This window comes from Eptesicus fuscus, chromosome 5 (genome assembly GCF_027574615.1).
Source record: "Eptesicus fuscus isolate TK198812 chromosome 5, DD_ASM_mEF_20220401, whole genome shotgun sequence".
NCBI classification, from domain to species: domain Eukaryota; kingdom Metazoa; phylum Chordata; class Mammalia; order Chiroptera; family Vespertilionidae; genus Eptesicus; species Eptesicus fuscus.
Genome location: NC_072477.1, coordinates 82,399,565 through 82,419,543, shown reverse-complemented (window position 1 = coordinate 82,419,543; position 19,979 = coordinate 82,399,565). Strand labels below are relative to the sequence as shown.

Genomic DNA, 19,979 nt, shown 5'->3' with positions numbered 1-19,979 from the left:
CCGAGTCTCTGGCAACGCGGTGCTCTCCCAGCAAAGATCCAGAGCGAGTTAGGGAAGCAGGTCAGGAATCATTTGGGTCTGGGGAGAGAAGCCACTGTCAGCCAAAATGCATCTCGCGGAGGCTGAATTGGGGTCTTTTGAGGCAATGGCTGATGCCGGAACCACCATATTCCAGTGCTTTTTAGGGCTTTCTTGCAGAAAACCAAGCCGGGGTTCCTCTGAGGCTAGTTGCTTACGGGGGATCCCCCCCACCCCCCCCCCGCGCCCCGACTTCCCCCCAGTCCACTCTTCCCTCCTTCTCCCCCGCCCCCTGCAACCACCCCTGAAACTCCAAGGTCAAGCCCAGCGGGTCTTTTGATTTTCCCAAATGAACTGCTTGGATGTACTGAGGTAAAGGCATTAAGGGGAAGGTGAAATCTCAGGTCTCTACACCGAGTCCCCGAGTTTCTAGAAAACTAACCGTGTGCGGGGGAGGGAGGCTGGATTGGGAATCAGGCCCGAGGGACGATTGGTCTTTTAGCATTTTTGTCTGGTGTAACCCATAGGCTCCTCTGGCAGAAAAAGCCACCCTCACTCCCAGATCCTGCAAATCTTGGGGACAGGAGATGCTCAGCGAGGGTGCAGGGGCCACGGGAAGAGGAGCACCGGGCCACTCGGCGCGCTCAGGGTCTGGCTGACACCAGAGCAGCAGACAGACCTTCCACAGGGCGCGCCCGCCGTCCAGGCCGTCTCCACACCCCGCCTGTCCTGGCTTTACTGCACCCAGAGCGCTGTTCAAGCCGAAAGTTTGCTAGGAAGCCGAGGAGGGAACAAGCAAGTTGAATGTTTTGGAAACAACAACAACAACAACAACAACTCCGATAAATAATTGGGCATCAGGTACCCAATTGTATTCCTGCTGTTTCCCCTGCTTCTCTTCCGTGCCTCCCTCAGGTTCTCACTTCCTCCAGCCCTCTTCCCGTTCTGCCTTCTTCTCTCAGCCCATCCCCACCTTTATCCTTCCCCCATCTCTGTCTCCTTCCAAGTGGGAGAGAAAGGCAGCGGCAGGAGGGCGGTGGGGGTGGCCGTTTTTACCCGGAGTTTCAGAACCTCCTTATTTGTCGGTTCTCAGTCCCAAGACGACGCTTCCGTCCTCCCTCCCCGACGTGACCTCAGAACCGTGGACTAAGAAGTTCTTTTCATGTTGCAGAAATGAATTTTTAAGATGGTCGAAATAAATGTATATACAAAAACAAAAAACAAAAAAAACCTCTAAAACTGATGTCCCTCAGCCCCCACTCAAGCGAGGGCCCGCCCCAAACGAACTCCACCCTACCCCCTAAGAACTTGGGTCCTCAGAAATGTTTCGTTTTGTTTTATGTAAGACTAGCGCTTCCCCTCAACTCCCAAGTCTATCCTTACTCGCCCGCATTACATTGACAGGCGATGGTAGCCTTCCCCTACGTGTTCAGGCTGCTAATGAGGGCCACTACACGCAGCAAAAAATGCTCATCTGTGGAGAGTTTCCCAGGGCCGGCCGCGATGCAGGCTCCTTTCCCCATTCTTTTCAAGGCAGCCCATTCCCCCAGGCCCCGTCCCTTTTTCCCTTAAGGCGGGGCTGAAAAAAAAAGGTCGGGCAACTTGGAGTGAGTGTGTGAGAGTGAGAGAGAGAGAGAGAGCTCGCTCTATCTCCCGCCTGCCAACCCACCTAAGAAGTGGTGGGTTTTCGGTTTTCCCTTGGGAGCAGGAATAGCTGGGTGCCCCCTCCGTGGCACTCGGTTTGCCTCTCAGTGAAGTGGCCTTCCCTTTTCCCTGAGCCACCCCTTTCCTGTCGCAGCTCAGCCGGTGAGAGCGTTTCAGGGTTGCTCTCACAGCCTCCTGGGCGGCCTTCCTAGCCGTGGCCTGCGGAAGGCAACCCTGCTGGCTTTCTTGTCTGTTGGCAGGAAAACTGGGTTGGAGATGCTTTCTGCATACGGCTGCGTGTTGTGTCTGTTTGTCTAGTTTTAGGAACTTTGTGGGGGAGACTCTCCTGGACTTGCTGCCCACCCTTCGCCGCCGTGGAGGAGACTCCCTGGGAAGGAATCGCCGGGACTTACAGGACGGCCTTTTGTCATTTTCTCTTCGTCTTTAAAGTGTGGCCTGGGAAGGTCATGCTTCATATGGATCCAGTTTCCAAGAAGACCATCAGGCAGAAAGCAAAATAAAAGTAACTTAATGTGTAATAGGCACTACGCAGTGGGTTTGGGTATAAAAAGGTAATTTGCCTTCATTGCTTCCACCTGGAACACTTTTGCTTTTTAAAAGCCTAGAAAGTGTAAACATGAAACAGTTTTCCAATTCTGGCTTTCTTCCTATGGATCCTTAGGCAAGTGACTGCACCTTTCCAGTTCTTTCTTCATCTTTAAATGATCTGCATTCATTAATATGTAAACTATCATCCACTCACCCAAACCCCAACAACAATAAAAAACAATTCCTCAGATGATAAGAACCTTCTTTTTTTAATGGATATGGGGGCGGAAATCTCATTCAAATGGCAGCAGCGACATCTAGTGACAAAAATGCTCAATAATAGTGATGAGGGTGTGGGATCACTTACCCAGGTTTTCAGAGTAGAGACATCTTGGTTTTTCTAATAAATTTCAAGGGTCTGTCTGGCAATGAGTACTCTTTTGATATCAAAGGGCATTTTATTGAGTTTAGATTATATGAGATAGAGAAAGGAAATATATTTTACTAGCTCAAGTGTGCAGAGGGCAATTGAAATTTGTAAGAATATTCTTCTAATGTTTTAAATTTCATGTAAAGAAACTCTCATTTTGTGGATTGTGCTTTACGTAAGTAATTTTCCAAATTAAAACGAAATGTATAACTCCCCAAACACTTAACAAAATTGGAAAAGGTAGAATTTTCCAAGATTTCCTTTTGTCTACATCAACCATTTAGTTGATTTGAGATAGCTGTGTAGTCAATATTAGGGAACATAATAAAATATGTTTTAAGTCACCACATATATGCTCTGTCTGTATCACTTTTGCTCAAAATATTTTGAAATTCAAAGAAATGGGATTCCTATTTCTGGACGAACTCCACCTAATAATAGACAAACATGTAAATTGATGATACCTCTGCTACGCCCACAGCCAATCAGAGTGAGTATGCAAATTAGAAGGTCAAAGATGGCGGCTGCCCAGCTGCTCCAGGTGTGGAGTGGCCAGGCGGGGCAGGACGCCTGCTATGAGAGGGAGGGCTGAGGGGGGGGTGGGTTGAAGGGATCTACAGGAGCGGAGTGCTGCAGCGAAGACGAAGATGGCAGACTCCAGCCAGAGCGAAGGCCTGGGTCCCAGGTGCAGGAGAAAAATGGGTGCTGGAAGCCAAGGGAAGGAAGGCCTATTGCACGAATCCCTTCATGCAATGGACCTCATATATATATATGGAATATCTGAACACAGGTGAAGTCTTAGCAATGGCAGAGAGACATATAGTGCAAGACTTTTCAGAATAACAATTTAGCATTTTCTTGGCATTTAACACATTAGACAGAGGTAAGGAAGAATTCATCTCATTCTCTGTGACTATGAGCTGGCCACGTGCATGGGCATAGCTTGTTCATGCACTTACTGAGGTATAAGTGTATATCATTTCCTATTAGCAAAACAGCAGATGACTATTGGAATATAAGGACCCATGTTTTATAACTTTAAAGGAAGCTTATTTTGCCCATTCTGTTTTATTTTTGATCAATACTTTCTGTGTTTTTACTATGGATTTGGCTACTGATTGGGACACTAACTATTAGGCAGTTAGTATTTTAGATTAATAAGATAGCTGGCCTGATTAACACCTGGGAGAATTTGAGCAAGTCACACTACTTTTCTTGGCATTAGTTTCCTTATATACGAAATGAGGAGGTTGAACTCTCCACTTTCTCTTACAGCTCAAAAGATTCTATAAATCATCAGTTCATTTGGGAAGACCCTGTTCTGGCGCCTCTGTTGTCATTTGTGACTCTGCAGTGTCCCTTCTGAATTCTCCAGTTAGGCATCTCATCCTAAATAAGAATGGAAAGAATTAACAAATCCTTCTTCTTTATGTCCCAACCACCTCCCCCTTTGTCTGCTTTAAAGAATGTCAAAAATCTTAACTTTTCAGTCAACATTTACTAACTCATTGGCATGCACTCAGTTCTCTCTTGCTGTCCATCCAGAAAAATCACAGTGTGGGAATGGGACTAAACTGAACACAAAGCTGAGGCAGCTGTATTTGAGTTTTTCTAACATGTTCCATCTCTTCATGGTAATGATTGTGTATTATTATTATTATTATTATTATTGTTATTATTAGGAACCAGAGCCAAAGTGTTCTGGCTGCAAACAGCTCACATTTCTTCTTCGCTTCTGTGGCCCTAGGAGTACTTTCCTTTAGGAGATGGCAGTACAGTCTCTTCTACTTCTGTCTGACTTGGAACATTGTTACACACATTTAGCAAGGAGAAGACTTTTCCTAGGAGGCAAATACTACTCCATGATGCGAACATGCTCGGCATTTCATATAGGCCCCTGTAAGACTGAGGACTTATACAAGGAGAATCAGAACTATACTGACCTGGACTGATAAAAGAAGTGGGTTCATTACAAAGAAAATTCTGAACCTGTCAAAGATTTACTTTTTAGATGCTTTTCTTTTGTTCCCTAGATATCCTCCTGCTCTTCCTATTACTCAAACTGGTAATAAAAAACCCTATATTTGTATAAAGTTAACAAGGCATGCTTTCTCCTGTGAATTCCTCTCTGACCCAATAGAGACAGGCATTATTTTATTACAGAAGTGAGGAAACTGACCTGGAGAGGCTAAATGACTCACCTAAGCTCACACCACTAGGAAGATACTGGAAGGGAGCATGAATGCTGTTCTTGGACAGGCTGCGTTTCGTCCTGATTGTCGTCAGTGTCGGGCCCTCACATTGGGAGCTGAGGTTACTGACTGACCCTGCTGCTGTTCATTAGGCTTCGCACCAATATTCCATTTGAGAAATCGCAACTTTTAGAGAATTCCAGGGACCGCTTGCAACATGGTAGAGTCAATGTTTGCTACTCTTCACTCAAATATGATTTTCTCCTCTTAATGCTAACAATTTTATATTCTTTCAGAGTTTTTGGTTGACAATATTTGCAAAAGGACTGTACTCCAAAACATATTTGTTTGTGACCTTGGGGTCCAAAATCTTGGAGTTGGAATGAATGTAAGACTTCATCTGACTCAGCAGCTCTGACCAGTGATCACTGTCTGAATCAATGGCTCCTGGGAGCTGTGCTGAGTCAGAGTCTGGATTATTCTGACTATTCTGGTGCTGTTTCCTGCCATCTCCCTTGCTTCTTGGCTTCATACATTAATGCATTTGGGAACTCAGTTCTTGCTGGCTACCCTGTGGACTGGTTTTCCAAATGGACTGCGTCTTCATTAGCACACTGTAGGTCTGGCTAAGGACCCTGCTCTCAGCTGGGAGCTAAATCTTCCTCTTCTAGGCATTTTCTCTCAAGTGGCTCTCTGCTGCCCTCTGCTGGTATCCAGCCACCAGACCTGGCTGGCCTTCTGCATCCCTGGCTACAAATGAAATATGAGAGCATTATTAAGCACACTATACAGTATATTGTTTTTATAGCACAGAAAAATAGAAATCAGATTCCCTTATACCCACCTAGACCTTATGTTCTCATTTACTTCCTACGAGTTGGCTGATGGGCCATGAAGGAGCGTATCTGACTTTCACTATTTTCAAGTATTAGTGCTAGAATATTTGGAATAAATACTTCTATTTAATTATCAAGTTGAAATATGATACCCAACCACAAATTTCTAAATTTGCTGTACTTACTCAGGCTTAAGGAATATTATATGTTTTATCATTAATGTTATAAAGATATAGTGAATTATATGAAGTCCCTAAATGATATGACCACTTTTTCATTTATTCAACAGATATGTATCAGGCAGATGTAATATGCCAGGGACTATTCTTGGCGCTGAGAATACAGCATTGGATAAAGGAGAGAAAACAAACAAGCAAAACCCCTCTGTCTTTATTGAGTTTTCTTCCTAGTTGAGGAAAATGAACATTAAATAAACTAATAGCAAAATGCTCTTTAAGGGAACATGGCATTACCATATCTATTTTCTACCACAAATACACCATAATGATTCCATGTTTTAAATTTTTTAAAAATACATTTTTATTGATTTCAGAAAGGAAGGGAGAGGGAGAGATAGAAACATCAATGATGAGAGAGAATCTTTGATCAGCTGCCTCCTGCATGCCACCTACTGGGGATTGAGCCTGCAATCCGGGCATGTGCCCTGACTGGGAATTGAACGATGACCTCCTGGTTCACGGGTTGGTGCTCGACTACTGAGCCACGCTGGCCGGGCGATTCCATGTTTTTAAGAATGTTAGTATTAAGATTAAGAGGGGGTATAACCAGAGATGAGATGGGGTGATGTATGGCACAAATATTTACTGTGATTTATTTATAAATTTATTGTGAATATAGTATGGGCCTATGGAAGTTATTGATGCAGGTGAATGTATGAATCCCTCAGCTGTAAAGATGTCTTATCTATTTTTTAAATCCTCACCCAAGGATATATTTTTATTGATTTTAGAGAGAGGAAGTGAGCGAGAAACATGGATCTGTTGCCTCCCACACACGCCCCCGATTGGGGATTGAACGCACAATTTGGGTATGTGCTCTGACCGGGAATCGAACCCTCGAACTTTTGGTGCATGGGATGACATTCCAACTGAACCACCCGCAATGGCAACGATGTTTCACCTGGTGATTGCTGCCTGGTCACCCCTGTAGTTGCTGTCATGGAAGCCCCGCTCCTGCTGCCCTTGTTGATGGGCTTTGTTACTGTATTTCCTTTTCTCTTTATTTTTATGTTCTCTGTCTGTGTCTCTTTTTTTTTTTTTCCACAGATGATCTCTAATAGATATCACTAGCCAAATGGAACAAGTTTTTCCTTTCCTATGGGACAGAACTACTAATCATAACTAGGTGTAATCGCCTGCTCTTCTCTAACAGGTCTGTTTGAAATGAGTGTTTGTCTCAGCTGAAGCATAATTGGTTTGGAGAAAAACAAAACAAAAACAAAATAATGAAGTAGTATTGGCATTAATTACAGATACAATTTTTAAAACAATGCTCTATTGGTTGGAGAGTTCTTTCGAGTGTGATTATCAGGGACCCAGAGGCACAGCAAGCTGGCTGTCCTTCCTCAGGAATAAGGCAATAGCCCTCACCCAGATTCTGAGCCATCTGCCAGAGATGCTTAAACTACTTGTCAGGAAAGCTGTCTGTAACTCTCCCAGTAGAGTATGGAGCTTAGATGGTTTTATACCCTTATTTTTGAGTGAGTTCCCTGTCTGTCTTCAGACTCCCAGCCAGAGTTGGCCTTGACACATATGCAATGTCTTTGGCCAGAGGTGTCAATAGTTTATTTACATATCATTTATGGCAAACTGGAAAAGATCATGTAACATGTTTATACAGCTGCATGGGTACTTTTCCTTTCACAGACTTTATGAAACAACACATCTGTATATGCCCTGCCTGTCTTTTGCACCAGAAACCAATTCTTATTTGTCAAGATAAGTGGTTTGAGAGAAGAGCTCTGAACTTCAAAGATTTTCTTTCTTTCTTTTAAAAAAAATATATTTTTATTGATTTCAGAGAGGAAGGGAAAGGGAGAGAGTTAGAAACATCAATGATAAGAGAGAATCATTGCTCGGCTGCCTTCTGCACACCCCCGACTGGGGACCAAGCCCGCAACCCAGGCATGTGCCCTTGACTGGAATCAAAGCTGGGATGCTTCAGTCTGAAGGCCGACGCTCTATCCATTGAGCCAAACCAGGTAGGGCTTTAAGGATTTTCTTAAGTTTTAGAATTTGGCAGTGGTGTTTGTTTATTTTTTCGTCTTTGGAATTCTTCATTTCATTAAGGTTTTCACAAAATACAAAACTCCAACAACATAATTGTCTACGTCCACCACAAAACAGAATCAAATAAGTGGTTAGCACACAAACATAATGATCCTTTTCATTTTTAAAAATATAAATAACAATGTTCAAGGCTTTACAATTTTCTGCTGTGTGTGTTTTTCTTTAAGGCTTTATGCTGCAGACCCTTCATTAATGAGTCCTTGTACCTGTCGTCAGGATGCATAGCCCACACGTAAGGCAGGTCACTGTGGGTACATTCCTGAGGGTGACACACACTGATCTCTGTTGCCTAAGCCTGTCGGAAACTAAATAATCAAACACCCTCCAATCAGTTCTCACAGTTTCATTAATTTTCTTTCTATTACAAAGTAATAATAGAAAGGGCTAAGTTCCCAGCAGCATTGAAGCTCTCAGATTAATCATGAAGGGTGAGAAGGAAAATACAGGCTTTTTTCCTGGATAGAATCTTTTCCTTTTATCCAGAAAAAAAACCCCAAAACCCATCGAGTTTAAACAGTGGTTTGTACTGAAACATTTTTCAGATTAAATAGTGTTGAAAGAAAGGGTGATCTTTCAGTTGGGTGTTTTAGAAGAGGTCAAAGTGGAGAGGTTACCGGTGGGAAAACACCACTGGAAGGACATCCCCCCACAGGAGTCATTTCACTCGTGAGGTCCGGGGGCAGCGCCAGGATGCCCGCCTTGGGGGTGAAATCCAAGGGGAGACTCTTCAGCAGGCACTTGACCTGCTCCTGGCCCAGTCTGATCTTGTCGTCCAGCTTTTGCTGCTCAATGAGGAGTGTTGACTTCATTTTCACAAAATGCTGGTAAGCCCGGAGTTGTTCCTCGGAAAGGTAATTGGCCAGGATGTCCAGCACCATGCGCTCCTTCGGTCCCGGTTCTCCTTGAGCTCCCGGGCATCCCCGTGCTGCCCCGCCAGGACCTTCCTCTTCTCATTGAGAGGGCTCCTTTCTTCTTTACTGGCATCTTCACCAAGACCACCGAGGACGTTCTCCACGCGGGCCAGGCGCCCCGAGAGGGAGAGCAGCAGGCTGACCACCTTGTCCAAGTCCTCGGTGCACGTCTTGTACTTGTCAAACTCGTTGGGCTTGCAGAGCTCACTGATCAAAGCCTCCACCTCCTCTCCCACGGCGTATTGAGCTTGATGTTGTCCATTAGCAGGCTCCCCTTGGCTTCCTGCAGAGTCTCAAGCTTGTGGGTGAGGCTTCCCATGAGCTCGGCCTTCTTTTCATTGACACCCACCTGCTCCTCTTCCTCATTCATCTCTTCTGGCATAGGTCTGATTTTGTTCAGAAGCTCAGCCTTGGGAGCCGACGCGCTGTAGTAGGCAGGGCAGTTGACCAACATGCCCACTGCTTCCTTATCTTCACTCCTCTTGCCTTCCTGTCCTGGGCAGCTGACGGCTCTCTGCATGGCCTTCCTCTTGACGCCGTTTTCCTGCAGCAAGTTACCATCGCGAGGAAACAAACCCTCCATCATGTCCGTGGTGGTAGTCTTCAGCCTGGAGTCGGGGTCCCAAATGTCTGCCAGAGATTTGTCTTGGTGGACAATTTCCTTGGCCAGCACCTCCGTTCTAATGTCTTCTGAGGACCGGGACTGGCATTGTCTTCTAAACCCCTCGTGGACGAGGCCTTGGGTCAGAGCGGGAGGCTGCTTTCCTGGGCCTGGCTGCCAGCCGAGGCGCCCAGCATTCTGGGGCCCAGTGCTCGCGGTGGGGGGCGGGCTGGGCCCGTGGGCCTCGGAATCTCTGACGGAAGTTTGGGGTCTGGAAGCTGGTATCTGATGGCCAACTGACGGGGCTGCCCCAGGCACGGGCCTTTCCTTGGCAACTGTCCTGTTGGCAGATTTGCTGGAGCTACTCACAGGGAGTTCCATGCCATCCTCGCTGTCCAGCTGTGCCTCACACAGAGCTCGGGGAGGAGGGGGAGGAAAGTCATCCCAGCTATTCACCAGGATTTCCTGGCTCGATGGAGGAGGTGAGGGTAGGGGTAGAGGGAGAGCTTCGAATGTGGGGTGGGAAGTGGCATTGGGGTGCAAGTCCTTCACAAACACTTCGTCATCGTAGTCCTCCCGAGGCAGTGGGGAGGCCTGAAGGACGGACTCCGATATTCAGAGGGAGATCCTCCCTGGAGTGCTTGGGACCCCAAGAGGCGCGTCTGGGTCGGAAGTGCTGCTTGAACTTGGGAGGTTCTGCTGTTTTTTATAGTGCTTCAGGCTTGTTAACTCGGGCGAGCAGGATTCCTTGGGGAGGCTGTTCTCTCTGACGGTGTGGGCCCACTTCACACGAGGTGGGGGAGGCTGCTTCCTCTTCCCCTCTCCTGCCCCGAGCTCCGGGCTGTGGGGCTCATGGCCTCTAGGATGGGGAGGCTGGGCCAGGCTGTGGCCGTTGCTTCTGTGAGTCCCTGCTGGGGTGTAGGACAGAAGAGGCTGCTGGCCGGTCTGACCGTCCCTGCTGGTGGGCTGATCACCGGCAGCCTGTGGAGACTAGCTGGAGGGGGCAGGGGAAGGCAGAGCGGAGCTGAGTGGGGTCAGTGGTCCTGCCCTGGTGTCTGTGAGATGCCCTTGCAGCCCTGTGGGTAGTGGCCTGGGCAGGGCATCCTGCTGGCCGGCCTCTGATGGTCCAGCTGTCCGGGACAGTCGCTGGGAATGGAGGCACCAACTGCTTTGCAGCCAGAACCACCCCATCGAGGGCGGGGCTGGTGTTTGAGCACTAGCATCTCTTCTTCGCCTCTTTCTGGACAACCGAGTGACCTGGGTCCAGGGCCAGCCAAGAAACATGGATCCTTCGCAAGACCAGAGCATTGTTTTCCTCCAAAAGCACATCCTGGAGCTTCTTGTGGGTGGTGGGAGATGACCGTGACCTCATGTGGACAGGGACTGCCAGGAAATCTGAGCGCTCCAGCAGGTCCTCAGCGGACATGGATTTCCCGGCCCTCCCAGCCGCGGCCCCCCACAAGGAGTCTGCAGGGGTCCTGTCCCCTCTTCTGGTTGCCTTTTGGCCCACCCCCGTTAGCTCCACCCGGCAGCTCCCTCTGGGCTTGGTCCCCGTGTCGCCTCTCTCCCAGGAGGCGGCCACCAGCGGAGCTGCTGCGATCTCGGCCCCACGTGGGGGTTCCCCACTGCCGCCAGCAGGAGGGCGCCCGCCCTGCGGGGCTGCAGGCTGGGCTCCCGCAGGAACAGAGGCTGGCGGCCGAGGTGAGGCCGGGGCTGGCAGTTGGTGTTTAGATCATCACAGTTCAACATTATTGATTTGAAGTGATCAAATTAAAGGGGCGAAGGGGTCAGTATGTTTAATTGAATTAAATACATTGTCCATGGTAGAGTGTGGATCAATATTTTATAGGCCACGAAGAAAGAAAAAAAAAACATGCTGGGAATTTATTTGTGACATGACAGAAATTGAGGTGCAGCCACACTTCAGAGATGTTAAATGTGCATATCACACTCCCATGAAATGTAGTATTTACTTTTCTGTTTTAAGATGGATTCAGGTAAAAGAGTAACACAGCTTCTTGGGAAAATACACCTAGTTATAAATGTATATTGACTACCACCACAAAAAAAATCTTAATAATACAATAATTACATATTTTATTTTATTTTAATTGTTTTTTTACATTTTATAAAAATATATTTTATTGATTTTTTACAGAGAGGAAGAGAGAGGAATAGAGAGTTAGAAACATCGATGAGAGAGAAACATCGATCAGCTGCCTCTTGCACACCCCCCACTGGGGGTGTGCCCCCAACCCAAGGACATGCCCTTGACCGGAATCGAACCTGGGACCCTTGAGTCCGCAGGCCGACGCTCTATCCACTGAGCCACACCGGTTTCGACTGTTTTTTAACATTTTATTTTATTGTTTAAAGTATTACAAATAGTAGTACATATGTCTCCCCTTTTTTCCCCACTGACCTCCCCCCCTCCAGCACATGTCCTCACTGCCCCCTCCCCCCTAGTGTCTATTTAGCCTACAAGTGTTTTAACTTTTGTGATTGTTTTGACTGTAGTTGATTTCTAATTTTATGCCATTGTAATCTGAGAAGATGCTTGATATGATTTCAATCCTCTTGAATTTGGAGAGACTTTGCCTGTGTCCCAATATGTGGTCTATCTTTGAAAATGTCTCATGTGCACTTGAGAAGATGTATATTCTGTAGTTTTGGGGTGGAATGTTCCAAAGATGTCGATTAAGTCCATCTGATCTAGTGAGTTGTTCAGGATTGATGTTTCTTTGCTATTTTTTTTTTTTTTGTCTAGAGGATTAATCCAGTGATATTAATGGGGCATTAAAGTCTCCTACTATGATTGTGTGGCTGTCAATCTCTCCCCTGATAGGTTCCAAAGTTTTTTTTTTTATGTATTTGGGTGCTCCTGCATTGGGTGCATAAATGTTTACCAGCGTTATACCCTCTTGTTGTGTTGATCCTTTTAGAATTATGAAGTGGCCTTTCTTGTCTCTTGTTATGGTCATCACTTTGAGGTCTATTTTGTCAGCTATAAGTATTGCTACCCCAGCTTTTTTTTTCCATTTCCATTTGTCTGATAGATATTTTTTTCATCCCTTCACTTTCAGTCTGTGTGAGTCCCTTGTTCTGAGGTGGGTCTCCTGTAGACAGCATATATATATGGGTCATGTTTTCTTATCCATTCAGTCACTCCATTTCCTTTGATTGGAGCACTTAATCTAATCCATTTATGTTTAATGTTATTATTAATAGGTACTTGTTTGTAGCCATTTCTGTACTTTATGCCTGTGTTTCTTCCTCCCTTTCTATTTCTTCTTTTTACAGCATTCTCTTTAGCATTTCTTTTTTTAAAAATATATTTTATTGATTTTTTACAGAGAGGAAGAGAGAGGGATAGAGAGTTAGAAACATGGATCAGCTGCCTCCTTCACAACCCCTACTGGGGATGTGCCCATAACCAAGGTACATGCCCTTGACAGGAATCGAACCCGGGACCTTTCAGTCTGCAGGCCAACACTCTATCGACTGAGCCAAACCAGTTTCGGCCTCTTTAGCATTTCTTGCATTGCTGGCTTGGTAGTGATAAACTCCCTTAGGTGTTTTTTTTTTTTTTTTTTTGTCTGCGAAACTCCTGATTCCCCCTTCAACTTTGATTGATAATCTTACTAGACAGAGTATTCTTGGACTCAGTCCTTTGCTTTGCATCCTTTGTATTTCCCTTCCATTCCCTTCTAGCTTGATGTGTTTCTGTTGAGAAATCATTTGATAATCTGATGGGGGATCCTTTGTAGGTAACTCTCTGTCTCTCTCTTGCAGCCTTTAAGATTCTCTCTTTGTCATTAACATTTGCCATTGTAATTATGACATGTCTTGGTGTGGGTCTTTTGGGATTCATCTTCTTTGGGACTCTCTGTACTTGTGTAACTTTTTTCTTCCCCCTATCAGGGAAGTTTTCTGTCATTATTTCTTCAAGTAGATTTTCTAATCCTTTCTGTTCTTCATGTCCTTCTGGTAGCCCTATTATTCGTATGTTACTGTGTTTTGTGTTGTCCCAAAGCTCCCTTAGGCTCTCCTACTGCTTTTTAATTTTTTTCTTCAGTTGCTGTTCAGATTGGGCTTGTTTCTCTACCTTATCTTCTAACTTACTAATTCGGTCCTCTGCTTCTTCTAGTCTGCTGTTGAAACCTTCCATGGTGTTTTTGATTGTGGCTATATCACTTTTGATTTCTTTCTGATTTTTGCATAGGTTGTTTATTTTCTCGTCCATCTGGTGTATGAACTGTATGACCATTACTCTGAATTTTTTTTCTGTCATGTTGCATGACTCTGTTTCACTTATTTCATTTATTGGAAATTCCTCTTTTTCTTTCCTCTGGGGATTGTTTCGTTGTCTCCCTATTCTAACTATCACCAGAAGGTTCAAATACCAAGTTGTGGGGGCCTGAGCCACGTGCAGTGGGAGTTTCCCACTACCCGAGTGTCACTGAAGAGCTCTGATACTAAGACGTGTGGCTCTGTGGGTTGGTGGGAGCCATGCTCGTCCAGGATCAGAATCACCAGTGCTCAGTGCAGCCTCATGCGCACACCTAGAGTCAGGGACCCCGCCTGTATCATGCTGAAAAAGAGACCCTGCTGGTGTGTGCCAAAAATCAGAGTACCCTCGTGCATGCCAGGAGTCAGAGTCCCCCTGTGCCCATGCTGAGAATCGAGTATCAGAGTCTCTGTTGCTTGATGCAGCCTTGCTCTGAGAATCAGGGCCCCTGCGTGTGCATGCACTGAGAATTGGAGTTATTGGCTCTTACTGTGCATGCACTGGGAATCAGGGATCCCAGGCACGTGTGATGAGAAACAGAGTCAAGTCACTGGTGCTCAGTGCTACCTCATGCACAGAGAATCAGGGTCCCTGGTTTGCTTGGGGGACCGGGTTGCACAGCCACCCTTTGTCAGCAGGAGATCCACTCCAAAACAGACTTCCATGTGCGCTTGCCCAGAATCAAAGTCAGGTGGCACTGCCACATTCTGTGGGCATGGGGTCTGGTTGCGTGAGTGCGTGCTGTGGGAAACAGCATCCCAATGTCCATGCGCCCAGGCTCAAATTCAGGTAGCGGAGCCGCCCTGTGTGGGCGTGGGGTCTGGTCATGTGACTGTTCTCTGTGGAAAACAGATTCCCAGTGTCTGCACCCCCAGGCTCAAATTCAGGCAGCGGAGTTGCCCTGTGTGGGCAGGAGGCCTGCTTGTGTGGGGCGGGTCCAGAAGTTCCTATGGTGCTGCAACGAACCTGCAGGGAGGGGGATGGGCTCTGTGACTCACAGAAATCTGTGGCCGGGATGTCTGGATTCTTGGTGTCTGTGGGTCTGCAGCTGTGGTTGCAGGTCTTTGTCCCTAGTGGCTGTAGGGTCCTGGTTTATGTCTGGGACCAGATTGGGTGGTAGTGAGGCTAGGATCCTAGTCTCAAGCAGTTCTGTTTTTAAAGATGGCGTGGTCTCTGTGCTCATGCTCACTGCTCCCAGAGTGTGTCTGTGGTGGTTGTGGGGTTTCACCGTCTAAGACTGTCCAGTTTGGCAGCCCCTTGGAAGACCTACAGGATCTAACTATCCCTAGCTCACATACACACACACCACACATGTCCACAAATTCCTCTATTGCTCCCTCACTCTCTCACATACTCTCCATCCCTACCTTCTTGCCAGTTGCCATTTTTCCAGTCTTCCAATTACATATTTTAATGTGCTCTCAGAAGTTTTAAGAATAATTGCTGGAAAATATTTAATTCTTAATAGGAATTCTGAGAAATCTAAGCGTTTTTAAGTAATATGTTTGTATTAAAAGAAAAAATAGTCTATATTTTAGAAAAAGCTCCATAATATGAAACTGACTCTGGGTTGTTGGTAGCTTCAACCTTTGGAGCAGGGATGGGGAACTTTTTTTCTCCTATGGGCCATTTAGATATTTATAACATCATTCAGAGGCCATACAAAATTATCAACTTAAAAATTAGCCTGCTAAATTTGTCAAACATTTAATTAACTCACACTTAATGCCTTGGTAGGGCCAGACTAAATGCTTTTGCGGGCTTTATATGGCCCATGGGCCAGGCGTTCCCTACCCCTGCTTTGGAGGTTTTTACTGAGTGGAACTTTCTAGTCTTGCTTTTATGGAGTAGTATTATGGTGTGGTCTTCTACTAGGCAGGCAGCCACTGTCTTATCACAACATGTGGGGCAGGGCAGCAGGTAAGATTCAGAAGTGTATATTTTATTAATAAATTACAAAATATCTTACATTTTTACTTACTTCTGATTTCAGCTAAGTGCAGATTTGCTGTAAAAATTTTTCCAGTATATTATAAAGAAGAAAATAAATTACCTATTGAATAAAAACCCAGAGGTAACATTTTGCATAATTAAAAAAAAAATCAGGCCTTTTCCTATGTGTGAATATACAAATATTATTAGTATATTTAAAATAATTTGGATCATTTTGTGATTATGTGTACACCTTTTCTCATTCAGTATTTTACCATGAGCATTTCTCCATAACTATTTTGTTTTTTGAAAATTACTATTACAAGTATATATATATATTAATTTATGAGTTAACAATGAAAAATATTGTCCATTAACCATTGCTTCACATTTACATTGTTTCTAATTTTTATCATTAAAATGACTTGATATGTGCATCTTTGCACATAGATATACAATGAGTGGCCAGATTATTATGATCTCTGAATGCATAATAATCTGGCCACTCAATGTATATCCTATATAATAAAAGGCTAATATGCAAATTGTCCCCTCTACCAGGAGTTCGACCAGCAGGCAGGCTGGTCAACCACTCATGTCCCCTCCCCCTGGCCAGGCTGGCCGGACCCCACCCATGCATGAATTCATGCACTGGGCCTCTAATATATATATGTATATATACACTGAGTAGCCAGATTATTATGCATTCAGAGATCATAATAATCTGGCCATTCAGTGTATTTCTCCACCTCTAATTATTTATTTTTAATAGATTATTTTTAGGGAAGGATTATTTGGGTTCTCTCATATGATTTTTTAAGTTGCCACATATTGTTGAATTCTATTTCATTAAGATTACACTAATATATGCTTACACTGGAAAGCTATAAAAGTACTTGCCTTATTGAACCCTTACTAAACATTAAATTTTTTTTTACCAGTGTAAGAGAAAAAAATATCTAAGACTTGCTTCAATGTGTATTTCTTTATCTACCTAACATATTTAATATATTTTTCAAGTGTTAGTCACATTTTAAATTTCTTCTTCTGTAATCCATTTGTTGTGTGTATTGTCCATTTTTAATTAAATATTGTGCCTTTCTTATTAATTTCTAAGGACACTCTATGTAATAACATTAACCATTTATCATCTGTTCAAATATCATTGACAGGTTTTTATTGGTCTTTTCAATTTATTTATAATCTTTGGTTATGGAGACGTACAAATGTTATGTGTGTTCAGATGTTCAAACATAATGAGGTCAAAACCTCAAAGTTTAAGAAATGGTGGCTATAAAACTCAAGCTCTAGAGTTACATTGCCTGCCTTTGAATCTGAGTCCATTACTTTCTGGCTGTGTAACCACCTTGTGTAAATTGTTAAAACTTGTGTGCTTTAGTTTCATTAAGTTTAAAATGGGGACAATAATGTTTTTATGAGGATAAAATGATTTAAACTTGCAAGGAAGATACTTAGAAGAGTAATAGCAAATAGTAAGCCCCCAAAATCATGATAAGCCTGCAACCAGGGCTTGTGCCTCGACCAGGAATCGAACCATGATCTCCTAGTTCATAAGTTGACACTCAGCCACTGAGCCATGCCAGCTGGGCAAGAAAAAAAAGAAAAACTTTAAATACCTAGAGATAAATGAAATACCAACATGCTGTATTAATTAAACTTTAAATTTAGCTAAGGTTTTGTATACATAGTCTTATAAGTTAAATCAATGATTAATTTGGTTTTTCATTTTTAAAAATAATGTATCTAATAATTTTATTCATTCAACAAATATTTATGGGATTAATACTATGTGCTAGGAGCTGTAGTTGAACAAAGCAGATAAAAATCTTTGCTCTTGTGGAACTTATGTTCCAGTTGGTGAAAAACAATAAACAAAATAAATTAGTGACATGAAAAATATCATGGATGAGAATTAAGGGGACAAGGAGTACAAAGTAGAGTAGTTACAATTTCCAATAGGTTAGCCAGTAGAGACTACTGATTTTATGTTTTATACTGCTGTCAAAATATTACTACAAACTTAGAGGCTTAAAATAACACAAGTTTATTATTTTACTTTTTTCTGTGGGTCATGTCAGGAGTCCAGGCACAGGCTACCTGGGATCTCTGCTCACAACTTCACAGGCTGCAGTCAAGGTGTTCTGGTTCTCACGGTTCTCCTCTGGAGCTGAGGATCATCTTCCAAGGTCGTTCAAGTTGTTGGTGGAATTCAGTTCCTTGTGGTTGTCAGAGTGAGGTCCCTGTTTCCTGCTAGCTTATGGCTGAGGTCACTGTCAGCTCCTAGAGGCCACCTGCATTTCATTGGCATGTGCCCCCGCCTCCCGATAGCCATTCACAGCATAGTGGCTGTGACTTTGAGGCAAGCTAGAGTATTTCTCTGGCACTTCACCTTATTTTAAAAGTTTCTCTGTTTAGGACAACCTCCACACACAGCCCCCCCCCCAATCATAATCTGAATAATCATCCTTTTGATTAACTGACAGTCAACTACTTAGTAACTTAAACACAAGTGATATTTAATTATATTCACAAGTCCACCCACATTCAAGGGAGTGTGTACATCATGGGTCAGAAATCTTGGGGTCTTTTTAGAATTTTGCCAATAACAGAGAAAGTAGTATTTGAGCCAACATCAAGGAATTAAGAGAAGGAGCCATGTTGGTATCTTGGGGAAGAGAATTCCAGGCAGAGGAACAGCCCTTGTAAGATTATGAAATTAAAGTATTTGGCATGTTTAAACAACAGCAAGAATTGGGAGGGGATTGTATAGCTAAACAGAAACATTAAGGATATTAGAAGACAAAATCAGAGATATAATGGAAAGCAGGGCATTATGAAGGCTTGTAGGTCATTGTAAAGACTTTGACTTAAATATGAGTGAGATTGGTGCATGGATGGGGCCATTGTTGATGATTTTGAGTGGATGAATAATATAATCTAACACTGTTATCCTGCTGATAATAAACTATTGAAGACCAGAATGGGAGACCAATAGACCAGTTAGAAGGCTATTGCAAAAATTCAGGTGAAAGATTATGGGAATCTTGGATTAGTCATTAACATTGGTGGTGGTGAGAACAGGTTGTGTTTTATAGGTATTTACAAGGTAGAGCCTATAGGTTTGCCTGATGGGCTAAATATAATATTTTATGGGGAAAGAAAGAAAGGAGTCAACATTGATTAGAAAACCTTTGGCCTGAACAATGGGAAATCAGACTTTCAGTTTACTGAGAAGCAAGAGACTTCAGGTGGACCAGGTTTAGACAAAACATCAGAACACTGGTTTTGATTAGGTTAAGTTTAAGATATCTACTGACATCCAAGTGGAAATGTCAAGTGGACAATTGGATATGTGAGTCTGGATTTCAGAAGATAAATCTGGGTTAGAGTTATAAATTTGTGAGTTACCAGTCTAAATAAAAGATATTTAAAGCTAATAAGGCTAGAAGAGATAACGAAGAGTAAGTATGTAGAGAAGAGGACCAAGGACTAAGTTCAGTGGATTCCCATGTTAAGAAGTTGGGGATTCTTTTTTTCTCTACAACCTCTCCAATACTTGTTATTGCCTACCTTATTAATAATAGCCATTCTAACAGGTGTGAGGTGGCATCTCATTGTAGTTTTGATTTGCATTTCCCTAATAGCTAGTGAAGTTGAACATTTTAATTCACTGCTGGTGGAAATGTAGACTGGTACCGCTACTACGGAACACAGTATGCCGATTCCTCAAAAAATTAAAAACAGAGTTACCATATGACCCAGCAACCCCTCTTCTCAATATCTACCCCCAAAATTCAACATTTATTTGAAAAAAAAATATGCACCCCTATGTTCATTGCAGCATTATTTATGATGGCCATGACATAGAGATAACCAAAATGTCCTTCGATAGAGGTCTAGATAAAGATGTGGTGCTTATATACTGTGAAATACTACTTAGCCATAAGAAATGATGCAGTACTGCCATTTGCAACACCATGGATGGACCTTGAGAATATTATGCTAAGTGAAATAAGTCAGTCAGAAAAAACTAAGAACCATATGATTTCATTCGTATGTTGGATATAAAACTGAAACTCATAGATACAGACAAAGTATGGTGGTTACCAGAGGGAAGGGAGATGGGGGCGTTAATTAAGGTTAAGGGGGCAAAATACAAGGTGTTGGAAGATGATTTAGCTTTGGGCATTGGGCACACAATACAATATACAGATCATGTATTATAGAAATGTACACTTGAATCCTACA

The 19,979-nt window shown here is 43.6% G+C and overlaps 1 pseudogene; it reads right to left on the bottom strand.

The window, feature by feature from the left end:
* Window positions 1–8,574: 8,574 nt before the first annotated feature.
* Window positions 8,575–14,443, bottom strand: LOC129149065 (protein Shroom3-like; annotated as a pseudogene).
* Between the last annotated feature and the right edge of the window lie 5,536 nt (window positions 14,444–19,979).